Source organism: Phascolarctos cinereus, unplaced genomic scaffold (genome assembly GCF_003287225.1).
Source record: "Phascolarctos cinereus isolate Bilbo 61053 unplaced genomic scaffold, phaCin_HiC Scaffold_2;HRSCAF=192, whole genome shotgun sequence".
Lineage (NCBI taxonomy): Eukaryota > Metazoa > Chordata > Mammalia > Diprotodontia > Phascolarctidae > Phascolarctos > Phascolarctos cinereus.
In genome coordinates, this window is record NW_027555625.1 from 39,543,298 (window position 1) to 39,564,608 (window position 21,311).

The 21,311-nt window shown below is 42.0% G+C and overlaps 1 pseudogene across 1 annotated transcript in view; it reads right to left on the reverse strand.

Annotated features, from left to right (window-relative positions):
* Positions 1 to 12,202: 12,202 nt before the first annotated feature.
* The window catches only part of LOC110192420 (immunoglobulin kappa variable 1-8 pseudogene), a 37,528-nt pseudogene continuing 28,419 nt past the window's right edge, over positions 12,203 to 21,311 (reverse strand). The window contains exon 2 of the transcript XR_013484393.1: positions 12,203 to 12,507. The product of XR_013484393.1 is annotated as an immunoglobulin kappa variable 1-8 pseudogene (transcript). The remainder of the gene's footprint in view (positions 12,508 to 21,311) is intronic.

Genomic DNA, 21,311 nt, shown 5'->3' on the forward strand with positions numbered 1-21,311 from the left:
GAGAGGCCAGGTTTGAACTCAGGTCCTCCTGACTTCAGGGTCGGTGCTCTCTCCACTGTGTCCCCTAGCTGCCCCTGTTTGTCTTTCTTAGAATGAACTGAGTAATGGCTAACAAAGCATAAGTTCGAAGTCTTTAAAGAAAGCAGTTGGGGAATGGCTGACTAAATTAGGGTCTACAATAGTAGTACACTGTGAAAAAGCTGATTTCAGAGAAACCAGAGAAATTTATAAACCTGTGCTGATGCAGAATGACATGAAAAGACCAGGAGAAGAAATGATTGAGTAATAACAACACTAGGCCTGGTACGTAGGCCATGCATGGTGGCCGAAGCCTGTCATCCCAGCTACCAAGGAGGCTGAGACTGTTGCATTGCTTAAGCTCAGAAGTTAGGAGCAGCAGCTGGGCTTTGGCCAGATCTGGTGTCCATACCATGTCTGGCACCAGTAGTAGCCCTGGCCTCTTCCTCCCCAGGAGGCTGCCTAAAGACCTGCCAACTGGTCCAGATCTGAAAGAGAGCACCTCAAAGCTTTCATGTCAATCAACAGTGGGATCCAGCCTGTGATCAGCTGTTGTATTTCCAGCCAGTTAAGATCAGGAGATCCCAGGCCCAAGACAATTTGGGAAGGGGAAGATCTCTGGGTTTCCGTCCAGAGCAGGAATAATTGCTATTTACACTCCCTTTGGGCCATCAAATTCCAAACAGTGACCCACAGAAGCTTGGGTTGGGACTTAATATTGGCCAATCAGTGAAAGCCAGAGTGTTGTGGATTGAAATCTTAGTGAAGTATCTCCATTTGAATCTGAATGGGCTTTATCAAAGCCTGGGTTTCCAGAGTTCAGTCTCAAGCAATTTGTATTCCTTTGGTCAGATTCCCCATTGGGAGGAAGTGAGGAAGAAAGAAATTGAGGAAGAAAGGAAGGAATGAAGGAAGGAGCATTGTCCAACTGGAACTGAACAGTTGGGTCCTCAGTGAGGCAGTTATTAGTACTCACAGACTATCGTTTGTCCCCCACTCTTTTTTAAAAAAATTATTTATTTTTAGTTTTCAATATTCATTTTCACAAGGTTTTGAATTCTAAATTTTTCAATCAGTTCAAACTCCACCAACAATGTAGTAGTATTCCACTTTTCCCACATCTTCTCTAACATTGATCATTTTCTTGTTTTGTCATGTTAGCCAATCTGATAGGTGTGATATGGTACTTCAGAGTTTTTTTTTTACGTGCATTTGTCTAATCATTAATAATTTAGAGCACTTTCATATGCTATATTTAGCTTTAATTTCTGTATCTGAAAACTGATTGTTAATATTCTTTCACCATTTATGAGTTGGAGAATGACTTGTATTCTTATCAATGTGACACAGTTCTGTAAATGTTTGAGAAATGAGGCTTTTATCAGAGACACTGGCTGTTAAAATTGTTTCCCAGCTTTCTGCTTCCCTTGTAATCTTGCTTGCATAGCCTTTGTCCAAAACCTTTTCACTTTGATGTAATCAAAATTTTCCATTTTGCATTTCATAATGTTTCTCTCTCTTGTTTGGCCATTCATTCTTCCATTGTCCATAGATCTACCAGGTAAACCATTCTTTGCTCTCCTAACTGCTTCTAGTTTCACCCTTTATGTCTAAATTGTGTACCCATTTTGATCTTATCTTGGTACATGGTGTAAGATGTTGGTCTGTGCCTAGTTTCTGCCATGTGGTTTTCCTGTTTTCCTAGCAGTTGTTGTGAAACAGTGAGTTCTTACTTCAGAAGCTGGAGTGTTTGGGTTTATCAAACAGTAGATTACTATAATCATTGCCTCCTGTGTCTTGTGCACATGACCTATCCCGCTGATCTACCACTCTATTTTTTAGTGAGTACCAAGAAATTTTGATGATTGCTGCCTTAACATACAGTTTTAGATCTTGTATGGCTAGGCCACCTTCCCTTGCATTTGTTTCAATTAATTCCCTTCATATTTTGGACTCTTTGTTCTTCCAGATGAATTTTGTTTTTATATTTTCTAGCTCTGTAAAATAATTTTTTAACTGATATGGCAGGGAATAAGTAAATTAATTTGGGTAGAGTTGGTATCTTCATTATGTTAGCCTGGTCTACCCATGAGCCACTGAAATTTTTCCAATAATTTACATCTGATTTGTCCTTCATTCTTCAAGAGGATCAATGACATGAGGTAGGTGATATCTTGAGTTACAAGTGTACTGTATTTAAGTGATGCAGGGCTGTGCAAAGGAACCAGTCACACTCTCACCTCCAGAGCTATCTGGGTCCAGGGGCAAGACAGAGATCAGGATGTCTGGGTCCAGTGGCAAGACAGGATGACTGTAGATGGTCACTGCAACCTGAGAAAGAGAAATGAAAAACTGAGACCTGGGAATGAACTCTGTCCCACTGCATCTAGGGCCATCTTGCTTATCATCTTGACCTATGTGTTACTACTGGCCTCTGATAAGCCTGAAGGAGAGAGTGAGACCTACGTCTTGGCACAACCCTGCCTCACTTAAATCCAATTCACATATGGATAACATCCTCCTGAGGAGGAAGCGATTGGACAAAGTAATGAGACCCAGGTGTAGTTGTGCCACATTTCTAATTAAATAGGATGGCCAATTGTGAGAGAAAAGCAACAAGGTTTGAGTGTTTCCACTAAGAATGACATACAGGTGTGAATGGGCTTTATCAGAGCCTGGTTTTCCAGAGCTCAGTCTGAAGCAATTTATATTCCTTTGGTGAGAGCCCCCAAATGCAAGTGTGTGATTCCCCATGGGGAGGAAGGGAGTAAGAAAGAAATTGAGGAAGAAAGGGAGAAATAAAGGACAGCTGGGTGGCAGAGTAGATAGAACACTGGCCTTGAGATGGGGAGCATCTGAATTCAAATCCAGCCTTAGACCAAACACTTGACACTTACTTACTATATATGTGACTCTGGGCAAGTCACTTAACACCAATTGCCTTAAAAAAAATGAAAGAAAGGACAGAATGAAGGAAGGAGTATTTCCTAACTGCAACTGGACAGTTGTGGACCCCAATGTGGCAGCTACTACTCTTCAGAGATTGTTGTTTGTCCTTCATTCTTTTTTAAAAAAATATTTATTTTTCGCTTTCCACATTCATTTTGATAAGATATTGAGCACTAAATTTTTGGGCCAGTTTACATCTCCACTAACAATGCATTAGTGTTCTAATTGTTACACATCTTCCCCAGTGGTGCAACTATGCCTCTTCAGAGATGGTTGCTCATCCTTTGTTCTTGAAGAGACTAATGATATCAAGCAGGTGATGTTTTGACTTGCAAGTGGATTTGATTTAAGTCAGGCAAGGCTGGGCAAAGTCCCCTGTCTCAGTCTGTCCTCCAGAGCCATGTGAGTCCAGTAGCAAGATATAAATCAGAATGACTGGAGATGGCTTCTGAGACCTGAGAAAAGGAAGTGAAGCACTGAGACCTAGGAAAGACCTCTCTCCCACTGGATCCATGGATATCACATTGTCTTCACCTATCAGAACAGAGTAAGAATGAGGCAGCCCCCAGGGCAAGGTTCCTGGTGCTGGCTAAAGCACAGGAGGCAGAAGATTCTTTCTCTTCCTCTTTTTTCTCTCCCTTGTTAATTTTCCTACCTCAACCAGCATCCCTGGGACAAATGACTCCTGAAGCAGGGCTGAAATGAACCCTGAGGGCAGTGGTTGCCCCAAGCCTGTGACTCTGGGGAAGCAGCTGCTGCCCTCTGCTGAAGTGCTGAGCAGCCTGGGGAGGATTTTGTTCAGGACTGAAACACTGTGGGAGTGGAGCACTGTTATTTTGAAAACTGTAATAATCTGCCACATCCTTAGCCTCCACTGCACTGATGGTGAGGGTGAAATCTGTCCCACAGTCACTGCCACTGAACCGGACTGGGACCCGAGACTGAAGAGTGGAAACATCATAGATCAGTTGCTTGGCAGACTGTCCTGGTTTCTGCTCGTACCATTGCATTGCCTTTACAATGTTGGAAATGGCCTTACAGCTGAGAGTGACTCTGTCTCCTGGAGCCACACAGAGGGAGGCTGGGGAATGGGTCAATACAATGGCTGCCTGGGATTCTAAAGAAGAAGAAAGAGATTTCAGTAAACGAAGAATCTTGTGTAGAGACAGTGAATGCAGGAGTAGTTCCCTTACCCTCAGGCTGTGGCAGAGATGCCCACAGAAAACTCTTTCCTTTAGTAAGGAGATGTTAACTAAGGCTCATTGGAAGTCTTACCTTGAGGCCAGAGCAGTAGTGGCCAAAGGAGCAAGGACTGGGAGAGAATTGTGACCCTCGCAGAGCTGGAGGCAGGGAGCTCTGAGCTCCGAGGAAGACTGATGGGAGATATGTGTATCTCAGGCTGAGTTTGTGAAATGTCCCTTGGATATCACCATGCAAAACAGTGCTGGCCCACCCTGAACTGAAGGACCCCAGGAGTTGTTATATGCACATGAAGGGAGGGACAGAAATGTATTTCCTTGAAAGTGTGACCTCATGTGGTCTCTTTTTTTATTTCAATATTAAACGCATGTGCCCTAAACTGGACTTGGTGGTGGCTGTGGCAGGTGGCCATTTGTGGTTATAAATGGTAGGAAGGGTGGCAAGGAAGGTGGTAAGGGCCTCTCTTCCCAGGAGAGATCAGATCTATCTGAGTTTGAGGACCAAGAGTTGACAAGTTTCTATGTAAAGAACAGAATGAAGAAAGAGAAGAAGGAGCTGAGTTCGGAAGAATACCAAGACTGAGGAACCAACAGCATTTAAGGACCCTTAGCTAAGGACACAGGCTTAGATGAAGTAGAGACGGATGGGACTTTGGAGAATCTGTGATCTCCTAGGTGGCATAGGGAGAATGTGTCCCCTGAGCTGTTGAGGAGAGAAATTTATTCTTCTCTTCTCTGTTCCTGTTATAGCTTTCAAAAACTAAAAAGAAAAATAAGAGTGGTGGTCTCAACCTTTCATTTTGTGGATGGGGAAACAGGCCAAAAGGAATGAAATGGTAATTCAAGATCAGTTTCCAGTTAAAGCACATCATCTCCTTTCCTATGCTCAGAAAGTTTCCATGCCAAGCAACAGTGAAATCAAGCCTGTGAGCACCCAAAGCATTTCCAGGCAGGTGAGATAAGGGAGATCAAGTCACAAAACACTTTGGGAGGGGAAGACCCTGAGGGTTTCTGTTCAGAGAGGGAGCAATTGCTATTTACACTCCCTCTGGGCTATCAAAACCCAAATAGTGACTCAGAAAGATTTGGGCTAGGACTTTTAATAGGCCAATCCGTGAGAACCTGAACCATTTGTCTATAACTGCTGGTAAAGTATCTACATTTGAATCTCAATATGCTTCATCTAAAACTGATTTTCTAGAACTCAGTCTCAAGCAATTTACATTTCTTTGGTGAGAGCACCCACATGTAAGCCTATGATTCCCCATGGGGAGGAATTGAGAAAGGGAGTAAGGGAGGAATAGAACTTTAGGAAAAAAGGAAGGAAAGAAAGAAGGAGCATTGCCTAACTGGAACTGGACAGTTGGGTCCCCAGTGGGGCAGCTTCTCCTCTTCCCTGATTATTGTTCATCCTTTGCTCTTGAAGAGATTAATTACATCAGGAAAATGATGTCTTGACTTACAAGTCCATTAGATTTAAGTGAGGTAGGGCTGTACAAAGTCGCCAGCCTCAATTTCTCCAGGAGAGACATCTGGGTTTAGCAGAGACACATAGATCAGGATCACTGGAGATGAGACCTGAGAAAGAGAAAAGAAAAACGGAGCCCTGGGAAAGACCTCTTTCCATTGCATCTGGGGCCATTGTGCCAGTCATCTTGACCTATGTCTTGCCACGGGCCTCTTTAGAGTCTGGAGGAGAGAATGAGGCTGATGTCTTTGCACAGCTCTGCCTCACTTAAATCCAGTTCACTGGCAAGTCAAGACATCCGTCTGCTGATGTCATTGGTCCTCCTCCAGAAAGAAGGATAAACAACAAACAAACCAGCTCCCACCTTGGAATCTTTCCCTGTAAGCTAAACCAGCTGCAGTCAGGCTGGCCTCTCACCATTCTTAACCCTTCTGTTAGATTTCATGGCATTGACAGTTGTTAAGGATACCTTTTCAACACTCACTCCCTCAACCAGGAATTTGTTACGTGATTCCTCTGTGCTAGACATTATGGCTACATTTCATCTGGGTAATCAACACATTCATATCTAAGCATCTGCAAAATAAATAGGAGGTGATTTTCAGGGGGAAGGTGATGGCACCTTCTGATGTAGAGGGTGGCACTTGAGATGTGAAAGAACCTAAAGACTCTAAAAGGTACTACAGAAATATTTTTGACTGATTGATTAATAAACCTTATAAACATAGTATCTCTACCTGCCCTCTGTATTTCCTAGTCTCTTCACACTCTCAAAATTCTACAATCTGCTCCCAATTCCCATTCTTCAGTGACTCAGTGGGAATCTTTGAGTTCATCACAGACTTATGGGTGTATAGCAAAAACTTCAGTATAAATCTGATTTGCCAATTTACAACGTCCGTTCCATTCTTGAAGGTGGGTAACTCTGCGCCCCTTCACTGCTGTCCCAAGTGCCTGGAATGCTCTTCTTCCTCACTGTCACTTCCTGACTCCACTTGCTTCCTGTTTCCTTGGAAACAAACACATGGAGAAGCTTCCACTTATATTCTCATGTTACTGTGATCTCCCCCTGCAGTCTTTTCTCTAATGACCATACTTCATGCTGCACCCAGTAGTGTCTGTGGCAGGTGTCTGACTGGGTGTGCTTTTTTAATTTAAAATTTTCGTTGTTGAACTAAAACACTAAGAGAAGAGCATTTCCATACCCTCAGCAGAACACAGAAAGAGGATTCTGCGTGAAACTATGAACCTGTCTTTCACACAGCTTGCAAAACAATAATAGTATAAAGTCCATCCCTGTCTTTGCAAACTGTCCTACTTATCTATATTTCCTTCTCTTCTTTTTTGTGCACTTGAAAAGATGATTCAGAACTCTACTTTTCCCCTCCATCATGATTGCTCTTGCCTCACTCCTGAATTAAAAATTGAAAAGAAATAAAGAAAAGCAAATCCCCTGTAACATACAATCCCAGTCAAGCAGAATGACTCTAGAGAGTGTCAGAGTCCCCTTTCTGCATCTGGTGTCCCTCCTCCCTCTGGCAGGAGGTGGTTAACATGTCTTCTCAGAGCTTCTCTACAGACATGGTTCAGAGTTGTTTGCCTTGACCATGCTGATGTCCTTATGCACATTGTTGTCCCGGGTTAATTCACTTTATCCTGCATCAGTTCATACTGCCCTGAATTGTATGAAATAGCCTCTTTCATCAGCTCCTACACCTCAATAGTGTTTTATCATATTCATATACCACATTTTATTCAGCTGTTCTCTCATTATTTAAGAGGAAATCTGGGGCTTCTCCTTGGATTCTGGTACTCCAGGATCAGGGCATTTGGTTTTTCTCTTTGTTTTCGTTTTTGGTTTGTTTTTTTTTTTTAATATATATTTATTTATTGTTAGTTTTGAACACTTATTTCCACAAGATTTTGAGTTCTAAATTTTCACCATATCTCGCCCCTCCCTCCACCCCAAGATGGCATGCATTCTGAATACCCCTTCCTTTAGTCTGCCTTCTCTTCTGTCTCTCCCAACCTTCTCTCATCCCATCCCTATTCTATTTTCCTTTAGGGCATGATGGACTTCTGTACGCCATTTCCTGTATTTCTTATTTCCCAGTTGCATGTGAAAACATGTTTTTAAACATATGTTTTTAAAACTTCAGGTTCCAAATTTTCTCCTTTCCTCCCTCCCCACCCACCCACATTGAAAAGGCAAGCAACTCAATATAGGTTATACATGTGCAGTTATTGAAAACACTTCCTTAGAAGACATGTTGGTGAAAAACTAACTGTATTTCCCTCAATCCTATCCTTACTCCTCATTCATTCTATTCTTTCTTTTGCTTCTGATTACCCCCTTTCCCAATCTGCCCTTCTGTCTATCATCCCCCTGCTCTCTTGTCCCCTTCCTCTGCTATTTTCCTGTAGGGTAAGACAGATTTTCATACCCAATTCAATGTGTATATTATTCCCTCCTTAAGCCAAATCCTATGAGAATAAGATTCACTCATTCCCTCTCACCTTCCCCTGTTTCCTCTCCAGTAAGAGCCTTTTTTTTTGTTTTTTTTTGTGAGATAATTTACCCTTCTACCTCTCCCTTTCTTCTTCTCCTAGTATAATCCTCTCATCCTTAATTTTATTCTCCAGATATGACCCCTTAATCTTCAACTTACCCTGTGCCCTCTATCTATCTATCTATCTATCTATCTATCTATCTATCTATCTATCTATCTATCTATCTATCTATCTATCAACTATCTATATATAATTTCCCTCCAACTACCTAATACTGACAAAGGTCTCATGAGTTATATCTTTCCATGCAGGAATGTAAACAGTTCAACCTTAATAAGTCTCTTATGATTTCTCTTTACCTTTTCATATTCCACTTCAGTTTGTATTTGAAAGTCAAATTTTCTATTCAGCTCTGGTCTTTTCATCAAGAATGCTTGAAAGTCCTCTATTTCACTGAATGACCATTTTCCCTGAAGGATTATACTCAGTTTTGCTGGGTAGGTGATTCTTGGTTGTAATCCTATCTCCTTTGCCCTCCAGAATATTATATTCCCTGCCCTGTGGTCCCTTAATGTACAAGCTGCTAAATCTTGTGTTATCCTGATTGTGTTTCCACAGTACTTGAATTGTTTCTTTCTGGCAGCTTGTAATATTTTCCTTGACCTGGGAACTCTGGAATTTGGCTACAATATTCCTAGGAGTTTTCCTTTGGGGATCTCTTTCAGGAGGAGATTGTGGATTCTTTCAATTTCTATTTTCCCTCTGGTTCTAAATATCAGGGCAGTTTTCCTTGATAATTTCTTGAAAGATGATGTCTAGGCTCTTTTTTTGATCATGGCTTTCAGATAGTCCAATAATTTTTAAATTCTCTCTCCTGGATCTATTTTCCAGGTCAGTTGTTTTTCCAATGAGATATTTCACATTGTCTTCTATTTTTTCATTCTTTTGGATTTGTTTTACAGTGTCTTGATTTCTCATAAAGTCACGTATTCCAATTGCTCTATTCTAATTTTTATGGAAGTATTTTCTTCAGTAAACTTTTGGACTTCCTTCTCCATTTGGAAAATTTTTCTTTTTAGGGCATTCTTCTCTTCATTGGCTTTTTGGACCATTTTTGCCATTTGGGTTAGGCAATTTTTTAAGGTGTTGTTTTCTTCAGTATTATTTTGGGTCTCCTTTAGCAAGCTGTTGACTTGTTTTTCATGATTTTCTTGCATCACTCTCATTTCTCTTCCCAGTTTTCCTCTACTTCTCTTACTTGCTTCTCAAAATCCCTTTTGAGCTTTTCCAAGGCCTGGGACTGATTTATATATTTCTTGGAGGCTTTGGATGTAAGAGCTTTGACTTTGTTGTCTTCTTCTGATTGTCCATTTTGATCTTTGTCACCAACGAAAGACAATATAGTCTGACTCTTTTTGTGCTACTTGCTCATGATCCCAGCCAGTTACTTGAGTTTTAAACTGTCTGTTAAGGTAAGAGTCTGTTTCCACTGTGGAGAATGTACTGTCCCAAGCTTTGGGGGTTTCTAGAACTGTTTTCAGAGACACTTGTAGGGACCTGTAGATTTCCAGTTCTTGCAAGGTGGTGTGAAAAGGGGCGAGGTGTTCACCCCTTTCCTGGCCTGTGCTGTGGTGTATTAGTGACAACAATCACTCCTTTCTGTCCTGGAACTGTGAGGAAGGTTTCTTCTGTACTGCCTGTACAAGCTCCACCACGCCAGCACTCTTCCTCGCCCCAGGACCACTGCCCAGAACTGTGACCCAGATACAAGCATAGGCAAAGCAAGCAATTCCTGCCTCAGCTCTGGCAAAGAGACCCCTGCAATCCCTCTCTGATCAGCCACTGCAATCCTTCTCTGATCAGCCACTGGATTCCCCTCAGTCCGTGGGCCAGAAGCTCAGGACGCAGCCACTGCCCCCGCACCCCACACTCTGCTCTCTGGAACTGGCTCTGACCTAGCTCTTCTCTAACCACAGAAACAGATTTTTCCCACTGACCTTTTAAGTTGTCTTTGGTGTTTGTGGGTTGAGAGGTCTGGAAACCATCACAGCTGTCTGTGATTCAGTCCTCTGAGGCCTGCTCCAGGTTCACTGTTGCCTGCGCGCCCACGCTGCACTGTGCTCCTCTATCAACCCAGCGCCATATACCTTTCTGATCAATCATCCAGAATCTTGGGCTGGAAATTTGGTTCACTCTGTCTTTTTCTGGGTTCTGCTGCTTCAGAATTTGTGTAGAACCATTTTTATAGGTATTTGGAGGGGCTTGGGGTAGAGCTCAAGTAAGTCATTGCTTTCACTCCTCCATCTTGACTCTGCCCCAGGGCCTTTGTTTTGTAGTAGATAGGTCACTGGCCCTGGACTCAGGAAGACCTGAGTTCAAATACAGCCTGAGACACTTAATTTCTTGGTGACTGTGGGGAAGTCACTGAACCCTATTTTCTTCAGTTTTCTCATTTGTAAAGTGAACTGGAGAAGGAAATGGTAAACCTCTTTAGTATTTTTGCCAAGAAAACCCCAAGTGGCATCATTAAGAGTCACACATGACAAAAATGACTGAACAACAAGAAGAATCCATAATTCATGGATTTGGCTGATAAGGACAATACTAGTTTAAAATTTAAGCCTAAGTCTGACATCTTAAAGAAAACAGTTGGAGAATGGCTGACTTAATTATGGTCTACAATAGTAGTGCACAGTGAAAGAGCTGGTTTCAGAGAACCTGGAGGAGGTTATCATCATGGACTGATGCAAAGTGACATGAAAACACCAGGAGAAGAAGTGATTGAGTAATAACAACACTAGGCCAGGTACCTAAGCCATGCGTGGTACCCAAGCCTGTCATCCCAGCTACCATGGAGGCCAAGGCTGGTGCATTGCTTGAGCTGAGAAGTTAGGAGCAGCAGCTGGGCCAAGGCCGATCACATGTCCAGAATAAGTCTGGCACCAACAGAAGCCCTGGTCTCTTCCCCTGGGAGGCTACCTCAAAATATGCCAACTGGCCCAGATCAGAAAGAGAGCATATCAAAGTTTCCAAGCCAATCAACTGTGAGACCCAGCCTGTGAGCAGCTGTTGTATTTTCAGCCAGGTGAGATGGGGAGATCTAGACTCAAAATACTTTGGGAGGGGAAAAGCCTCAGAGTTTCTGTCCAGAGCAGGAACAATTGCTATTTACAGTCCCTTTGAGCCATCAAAACTCAAACAGTGACCCAGAGACCTGGGCTGGGACTTAATATTAGCCAATCAGTGAGAGCCAGAGTGATCTGGATTTAAGGTATATTTGAAGCAGCTCCATTTGAATCTCAATGAGCTTAATGAAAGCCTTCCAGGGCTCAGTTTCAAACAATTTATATTCTTTTGGTCAATGGCCCTAAATGCAAGTGTATGATTCTCCATGGGGAGGAAGGAAGGAATGGAGGGAGGAAGGAAAGAATGAGTGTTGCCTCACTGGAACGGGACAGTTGGGTCCCCAGTGGGGCAGTTACTCCTTCTCACAGATTGTTGTTCATCCTACACTCTTGAAGAGACCAATAACACAAGGGGAATGATGTCTTGACTTGCAAGTGAATTGGATATAAGTGAGGCAGGGCTGTGCAAAGTCACTAGCCTCACTCTTCTGTACAGCCATCTCAGTCCAGTAGCAAGATATAGATCAGTTTGACTGGAGATGGCCTCTGAGACCTGAGAAAGAGAAATGAAAAACAGAGCTGGGAAAGACCTCCCTCCTGTGGATCCGTGTATATCACATTGTCTTCACTTATGAGGGCAGTGAGAGAATGAGACCAGCTCCTGGAAGCAGCTCCCATGGCAAAGTTTGTGGGCCTTAGCAAAGCATACCAGGCAGAAGATTCTTTTTCTTCCTCCTTTTTCTCTCTCTTCTTACTCTTTCTACCTCTACCAGCATCCCTTTGACAAATGGCTCCTGCAGCAGGGCAGAAGTGGGCCCAATTCTCCCCTGAGGGCAGTGGTTGCCCCAAGCCTGTGACTCTGGGGGAAACAGCTGCTGCCCTCTGCTGAAGGGCTGAGCAGCTTGGGGAGGTTTTTGTTCAGGGCTGAAACACTATGGGAATGGAGTACCATAATAATGAAAACAGTAGTAATCTGCCACGTCCCCCGCCTCCACTGCACTGATGGTCAGGGTGAAATCTGTCCCAGAGCCACTGCCACTGAACGGGGCAGGGACCCCAGACTGCAGGGTGGAAGCATAATAGATCAGGAGCCTGGGAGACTGTCCTGGTTTCTGCTGGTACCAGGCCATGTACTTGCTAATGCTGGAACTGGCCTTGCAGTTGATGGTGACTTGATCTCCTGCAGCCACAGACAGGGAGTCTGGGGAGTGGGTCAGCTCAATGGCTGCCTGGGATTCTAAAGGAGAAGAAGAAAGAGATTGAAGTAAATGAAGCATCCTGTGTAGAGACAGTGAATGCAGGAGGGAGTTCCCTTACCCTCAGGCTGTGTCAGAGATGCCCGCTGGAAACTCCTGTTTTTAAAGTGATGCCAAACTATGGGTCATTGGAAGTCTTACCTTGAGGCCAGAGCAGTAGGATGCACAGGAGCAAGGAGTGGGAGAGCATTGTGACCCTGGCAGAGCTGGAGGCAGAGAGCTCTGAGCTCAGAGGGAGACAGATGGGAGATATTTGTATCTCAGGCTGGGTTTGAGAAGGTGCCTTGGATATCACCATGCAAAACAGTGGTGGCACTGCTTGAAGTGAAGGACCCCAGGAGTGGTTATATTCACATTGGAGGGAATGGCCCAATTGTGTTTCCTGGAAGGCTTCACCTCCCATGGCCTCTGTTGTTATTGCTGTTTTAAATGCACCTGCCTTAGGCTGGACATGGTGGTGGCTGTGGCAGGTGGCCAGTTGTGGTTATAAGCAGGTAAAGCCTGTCTACCTTCCCAGGAGAGATCTGAAAGCTCTGGGTCTAGAGACCAAGAGTTGACAAGGATCTATGCAAAGAACAGAATGAAGAAAGAGAGGAAGGAGCTGAGTTAGAAAGAAAACTAAGACCAGGGAAGTAACAAAATTTATAGAGAGTTAAGGGCCCAGGCTTAGATGGAATGGAAACCCGTGTGTGTGTGTGTGTGTGTGTGTGTGTGTGTGTGTGTGTGTGTGTGCGTGTGTGTGTGTGTGTCTGTGTGTGTGTGTGTGTGTGTGTGTGTTGGAGAGGGGGATTTGGAGATTCTATGGTCTACTAGGTGTTGTAAGGAGAATATGTCCATTGCATTGTTGAGGAGAAATGTTTATTCTTCTCTTCTGTGTTTCTCTTATATCTTTCTGAAAGTTAAAAAGAAAAAAAAAGAATGCTGGTCGTAACTTTTTTTTTTTGTAGATGGGGAAACTGAGGCCAAAAGCAGGAAAATGGTTATTCAGTTGCTTTTTTCTATTAAAGTACACCTTATCCTTCCCTCCCCTAATGTCTTGGCACAGCCCTGCCTCACTTAGGTCCAGTTCACTTGGAAGTCAACTCATCCCCTCCTGATGTCATTGGTCGTCTTGCAGAAAGAAGGATAAATAACAAACATTAATGACAAGCCCCCATCTTGGAATCTTTCCCTGTAGACCAAAGCAGCTGGACCCAGGTCATCGCCTGACTTTCTGACACCTTCTCTTGGAATTCAGGGCATGAAGGTCCGAGCACCCATTTCTAAGTATATGACTCATCATATGGAAGAAATGAGGAAGGAAAGAGAGAAGGAAGGAGCATTGCCCAAGTGGAACTGAACAGTTGGGTCCCCAGTGGGGCAGCTACTACTCCTCACACATTGTTGTTTGTAGTACATTCTTTTTAAAAAGTACATTTACTTTTAGTTTTCAACATTCACTGTCATAAGATTTTAAGTTCTGCATTTTTGCACCTGCTTACTGCTCCACCATCAATGCATTAGTGTTCTAAGTTTTACACATCTTCTCCAGCGTTTATAATTTTCCTCTTCTGTCATGTTAACTAATACAACAGGTGTGAGATGGTACCTAAGAGTTTTTTAATGTGCATTTCTCTAATCGATAGTGATTAAGAGCATTTTTTTTTCATGTGACTATAGATAGCTTTAATTTCTGCATCTGGAAACTGCCTGTTCCTATCCTTTGACCATTTGTCAATTGGGGAATGACTTGTCGTCATATAAATTTCTCTCAGTTCTGTCTGCATTTTAGAAATGAGGCCTTTATCAGAGATACTGGCTGTAAAAACTATTTCCCAGCTTTCTGCTTCCTTTCCAATCTTGGTTTTATAGGTTTGTTTGTGCAAAACTTTTAAATTAATATAATCACAATCACCATTTTGCATTTCATAACAATCTCTTTTCCTTGTTTTGTCATAAGTTCTTCCCTGCTCCATAGATCTGACAGGTAAACTATTCCTTGGTCTCCTAATTGCTTATAATATCAGTCTTTATAACTAAATCGTGTACCCATTTTGACTCTATCTTGATATGGTGTGTAAGATGTTTGTCTGTGCCTAAGTTCTGCCATACTATTTTTATTTTCCCAGGGGCTTTGGTTAAATAGTAAGTTCTCATCCTAAAAGCCGGACTCTTTGAGTTTATCAAATCGTAGATCACTATAGTCATTGAATACTGTGTGTTGTGTACTTAATGGATTCCAGTGATCTACCACTCTATTTCTTTGGCAGTACCAAGTAGTTTTGATGATTGCTACTTTTTAATAGTTGTAGATCTGGTACACTTAGGCCACCTTCCATTGCATTTCATTTAATTCATTTGATGTTCTGATCTTTTGTTCTTTCAGAACAAAATTATTATTTTTATTAGTCTATGAAACAATTTTTGGTAGTTTGGAATGGCACTCAATAAGTAAAATCATTTGTGTAGAGTTGTCATTTTGATTACATTAGCCATGCATACCCCTGAGCAGCTGATATTTTTGCAGTTATTTACATCTGATTTTTCCCTTATTCTTCAAGGGGATCAATGAAATCGGGAAGGTGATGTCTTGACTTGCCAGTGAACTGTATTCAAGTGAGGCAGGGCTGTGCAAAGTCACCAGTCTCACTCTTTTCTCCAGAACAATGGGGGTCCAGTGGCGAGACATAGGTCAGGATGAGTGTAAGTGGTTCTTAAAACCTGAGAAAGAGAAATGAAAAACTGAGGCCTGGGAAACACGTCTCTCCCACTACATCTGGGACCATCTTGAATATCATCTTGACCTATTTCTTACCACAGGCCTCTGATGGGTCAGAGGGAGAGAGTGAGGCTGATGTCTTTGCACAGCCCCTGCCTCACTTAAATCCAATTCACTGGCAAGTCAAGACATCCCCTTCCTGTTGTCACTGATGCTCTTCCAGAAAGAAGGATAAACAACAAACAACAACAACCAGCCCCCACCTTGGAATCTTTCCCTTTAGACAAAACCAACTTGAGCCAGGCTGGCCCCTGATATTCTTACCCCATGTGTAAGGATTTGTGTCATGAAGGACAAAACAGCCACAAAGAAGTGGTTTTCCTTGCTGGTTGGCTGGCATCTCATGACAAGGGGTTTGCTAGCATTTCCTCTTCCTTCCTAAAGGCAAAAGTAGTTTTCATAGATCTCAAGATTGGGAAATCCTTTTTGCCCTGTACTCATGGGACATCCCCTGGGGTGGCATGCTTGCTACCCTAGGATCTCCGTTAAAGATTCTTTATTTCTGTACTTGTGGCTTTAATTGATGTCAGGACTTGACAATCCTTTGTTAAGTATGACTTGTCAATCAATCAATTAATCTGTCAATCACTTACACAAAAAGCAATTGATTACAAGATTCCTCTGTGGTAGACTTTATGGATACATTGCACTAGGATATTCAACATATTCTTATCTAAGCATCTGCAAAATAAATATGAAGGAATTTTCAGGGAGAAGATGATGCCACCTTCTCGGGTAGAAGTCTAGAATTGAAAGACCCTGAGGATTCTGAAAGGTAGAGGGGAGGGCCTGCCTGGGGGCTATCCAGTACAAAGTCATGGAGGTGGCAGATGGGAATGTTGAGTGTGGAGAAGAATAAGATCAGGAATTGTCACCTGTGCCTTGGGGTGTTATTGCCTTCTGACTCCCTGAAGGCTGTGGGATGCCCTAGAGTTTGCTGAGCTTAGATGTGGTGTATAGGATGTGAGACCTGCTTGAGCCCTTCATTACCCGCTGAAGGCCAAAAATGTGGACTGGCCATTCAGAGAAGATGATTTAAGCCTTTCTGGACTGAGATGCCAAGTTTCTGCTGGGATGGTCTCTGAGTGAATTTGAAATTTTCCTGCTGTGTCAGCAACCAGAAGATCAGATAAAGCTTGCACAGCTATCCTAGGTCAGGGGAACTTCCTTGCTTTATGACTGCATAATCCCCGAACCACATAAAGGATAAATGAAACAATAATTGTTAGGGAAACAGAGGGAAGGATATTCAGGCCTTAAGTTGTGGTTAGTAAAATGTTGCTATTTCAGGTAAAAATTCTAAGGAGTGTAATTTACTATTGTTTTAAGCTTTGATTACAGGGATAGTTGTCTGAATTGTCCTGAAGGTAATGGTAGAAAAAGGCAGGTTCTGTAGTCCTGGAACTGCTAAAGGAGAATGTCTGTACCAGGGAAAAGTTTTAGGGATGATGGTGGCAGGGCCTTGGTAGGATCCTCCTGACTCTTTTCCCTCATTGTTCTATTTCTGTTCTGAAAAGGAAAATTTCCGACTGGTTCATTCTGAGCCTTGTTTTAACACCTTGTGACTATATGATTAGCTGTGAGATATGACTCATGCCTGGAATCAAATGTAGCTGAGGGAATATTCTCCTTCTGTTATGATATAGGACATTTTTCCAACTGTGTCTCTCTTTTTCCTTTTATAGCAAATTTGTATAATGAAGAACTTTTGTAAATACAGTGCTAAATCTGTTATATAATAGATTAATATTTAAGAGATTTAGTGTTGTTTTTCTGTCTTTTTTAGGAAGGTGAACAGTTCAATTTTAATAAGTCCTTTATGTTTTCTCTATCCTGTTTACCTCTTCATGCTTCTCTTGAGTCCAATATTTGAAAGTCAAATTTTCTTTTGAGCTCTGGTCTTCTCATCAAGAATGCTTGAAAGTCCTCTATTTCACTGAATGCCTAATTTCCCCTTGAAGGATTATACTCAGTCTTGTTGGGTAGGTGATTCTTGGATGTAATCCTAGTTCCTTTGACCTCCAGAATATCATATTCCATCATTTGAAGCTGCTAAGTCTTGTGTTATCCTGATTGTATTTCCATAATGCTTGAATTTTTTCTTTCTGGCTACTTGCAATGTTTTCTCCTTGGCCTGGGAATTCTGGAATTTGGCTGTAATATTCCTAGGAGTTTTCCCTTGGGGATCTCTTTCAGAAGGTAAACAGTGTATTCTTTCAATTTCTATTTTTTCCTCTGCTTCTAGAATAACAGGACAGTTTTCCTTGATATTTTCTTTAAATATATGTATATATATATATATATATGTATATGTATATATATGTATATATATGTATATATATGTATATATATATGTATATATGTATTTATTTATTTATTTCTTTTTAGTTTGCAACATTTACTGCCACAAGATTTTGAATTCCATATTTTCACCCCATCTTGCCCTTCCCCCCACCCCAAGATGGCATTCATTCCACTAGTCTGCCCTCCCTTCTATCTCTCACCCCCCCTTCTCTCATCCCTTTCCCCTTCTATTTTCCTGTAGAGCAGGATAGATTTCTGTACCTCATTTCCTGTATTTCTTATTTCCCAGTTGCATGTGGAAATATTTTTTTTAAACATGTGTTTTTAAAACTTTGGATTCCAAATTTTCTCCCTTCCTCCAACCCCACCCACCCTCATTTAAAAAGCAAGCAAGTCAATACAGTCCATACAGGTGCAATGATGAAAACACGTCCATAGTAGACATGTTGTGAAAAACTAACTCTGTTTCCCTTAATGCTATCCTGCCCCCCCATTTATTCTATTCTTTCTTTTGACCTTGTCCCTCCTCAGAAGTATTTCCTTCTGATTACCCCTTTCCCAATCTGCCTTTCTCTCTATCGTCCCCCTGTTCTCTTGTCCTCTTTCCTCTGCTATTTTCCTGTAGGGTAAGACAGATTTCCATACCCAATCGAATGTGTATGTTATTCCCTCCTTAAGCCAAATCCTGTGAGAATAAGATTCCCTCATTTCCTCTCACCTTTCCCTGTTTCCCCTCCACTGTAAGAACCTTTTCTTGTCTGTTTTGTGGAAGATAATGTACCGCATTCAACCTCTCCCTTTCTCCTTCTCCTAGTATAATCCTCTCTCACCCCTCAATTTTATTCTCCAGATATCACCCCTTCATCTTCAACTCACCCTGTGCCCTCTATCTATCTATCTATCTATCTATCTATCTATCTATCTATCTATCTATCTATCTATCTATCTATCTATCTATCTGTCTATCCATCCATCCATATAATTTTTCCCCTCCCACTACCCTAATACTGACAAACATCTCATGAGTCATAGATATCATCTTTCCATGCAGGAATTTAAACAGTTCAGCCTTAATAAGTCTCTTATGATTTCTCTTTCCTGTTTACCTCTTCATGGTCCACTTGAATCTTGTATTTGAAAGTCAAATTTTCTATTCAGCTCTGGTCTTTTCAACAAGAGTGCTTGAAAGTCCTCCATTTCACTGAATGACCATTTTTTCCCTTGAAGGCTTATATTCAGTTTTGCTGGGTAGGTGATTCTTGGTTGTAATCCTATCTCCTTTGCCCTCCAGAATATTATATTCCATGCCCTGCGGTCCCTTAATGTGGAAGCTGCTAAATCTTGTGTTATCCTGATTGTGTTTCCACCATACTTGAATTGTTTCTTTCTGGCTGCTTGCAATATTTTCTCCTTGATCTGGGAACTCTGGAATTTGGCTACAATATTCCTAGGAGTTTTCCTTTGGGGACCTCTTTCAGGGGTAAATCGGTAGATTCTTTCAATTTCTATTTTGCCCTCTGGTTCTAAAATATCAGGGCAGTTTTCCTTGATAATTTCTTGAGAGATGATATCTAGGCTCTTTTTGTGATCATGGCTTTCAGATAGTCCAATAATTTTTAAATTCTCTCTCCTGGATCTATTTTCCAGGTCAGTTGTTGTTCCAGTGAGATATTTCACATTGTCTTCTATTTTTTGATTCTTTTGGGTTTGTTCTACTGTTTCTTGATTTTTCATAAAGTCAGTATCTTCCAATTGCTCTATTCTAATTTTTAAGGAAGTATTTTCTTCAGTAAGCTTTTGGACTTCCTTTTCCATTTGGCCAATTTTGCTTTTTAGGGCATGCTTCTCCTCATTGGCTTTTTGAACCTCTTTTGCCATTTGGGTTAGGCTATTTTTTAAGGTCTTATTTTCTTCAGTACTTTTCTGGGTCTCCTTTAGCAAGCTGTTGACTTGTTTTTCATGATTTCCTTGCATCACTTTCATTTCTCTTCCTAGTTTTTCCTCTACTTCTCTTTCTTGCTTCTCAAAATCCCTTCCAAGCTCTTTCAGGGCCTGGGACTGATTCCTATTTTTCTTGGAGGCTTTGGATGTAGGAGCTTTGACTTTGTTGTCTTCTTCTGGTTGTATGTTTTGATCTTCTTTGTCACCAAAGTAAGATAAGATAGTCTTAGTCTTTTTGCGAGGTTTGCTCATGATCCTGGCCAATGACTTGAGTTTTAAACTCTTTGTTAAGGTAAGAGTCTGCTTGCAATGTGGAGAATGTACTGTCCCAAGCTTTGGGTGTTTGCAGAGTTGTTTTCAGAGATACTTGTAGGGACCTGTAAATTTTCAGTTCTTCCAAGGTGGTATGATAAGGGTCGAGGTGTTACTCTTTTCCTGGCCTGAGCTCTGGTCTTTGAGTGACTGGCCACAAGCAGTCTTTTCTCTCTTGGAACTGTGAGGAGGGTTTTCTCTGCACTGCTGCTACAAGGTCCACCACACCAGCCCTGTGCCAGCACTCCTCATCCCAGGACTGCCATCCAGAACTGTGACCCAGATCCAACCACAGGCAAAGCAAGAGATTCCTGCCTCTGCACCAGCAAAGAGATCCCTGCAGTCCCCCTCTGATCAGCCACTCCCTTTCACCTCAGTCTGTGGGCCTGAAGCTCAGGGCACAGCCACTACCCGGGCACCTGTGCTCTGTGCTCTAAAACTGGCTCTGACTTAGCTCTTCTCTCACCGCAAAAACAGACTTTTCCCACTGAACTTCTAAGTTGTCTTTGGTGTTCGTGGATTGAGGAGCATGGATGCCACCACAGCTGCCTGAGATTCATTCCTCTGAGGCCTGCTCTAGGTTTGCTGGGAGCTGCGTGCCCACACTGAACTGTGTTCCTCTCCCCACCCGGCGCGATAAGCGTTTCTGATCAACTATCCAGGCTCTTTCGGGCTGCAAATTTGTTTTAGTCTGTTTTTTTGTGGGTTCTGCTGCTTTAGAATTTGTTTAGAGCCATTTTTTTATGGATATTTGGTGGGGTTTGGGGAAGAGTTTGAGTAAGTCACTGCTTTCACACCGCCATCTTGGCTCCGCCTCCTTCCTTGATATTTCCTTGAAAGATGTTGTCTAGGCTCTTTCTTTTTTGATCATGGCTTTCAGTTAGTCCAATGATTTTTAAATTGTCTCTCCTGGATCTATTTTCCAGGTCAGTTGTTTTTCCAATGAGATATTTTATATTGCCTTCTATTAATTTATTCTTTTGGTTTTGTTTAACAATTTCTTGATTTGTTATGAAGTCATTAGCTTCCATTTGCCGTATTCTAATTTTTTTTTAGCCAAATAAAAGGTTTATTAGAACATCTATCATATTGGGCAGACTCTTAAAGAGTCTGAACATTGGTAAGCTATTGGCTAGATTTTACGAATCTGTGCAGTGACTAGATTTTACGAATCTAAGCAGTGACTAGATTTTATGAATCTGAGCAGTGGCTAGATTGTAAGAATCTGAGCATCTTAATGGAGACAAGATGGACCTTATATACAGAAAGAGTGTGGGAGGGATCTAGGAGTGGCCAAATACTCTATGAGGTAATAGAACTCCAGGGACCTGCATCCAGTGGCCAAGGGAGAATGGAGCCTAGATAGGATTAAGGGTGGGAAGTTGCCAGGGCCATAGGGAGGTAAGACAATGCAGGACTAGGCTAGGTTAAGGGTAACAAAATTGAGAGATTGGGTGTAGCTACAATGAA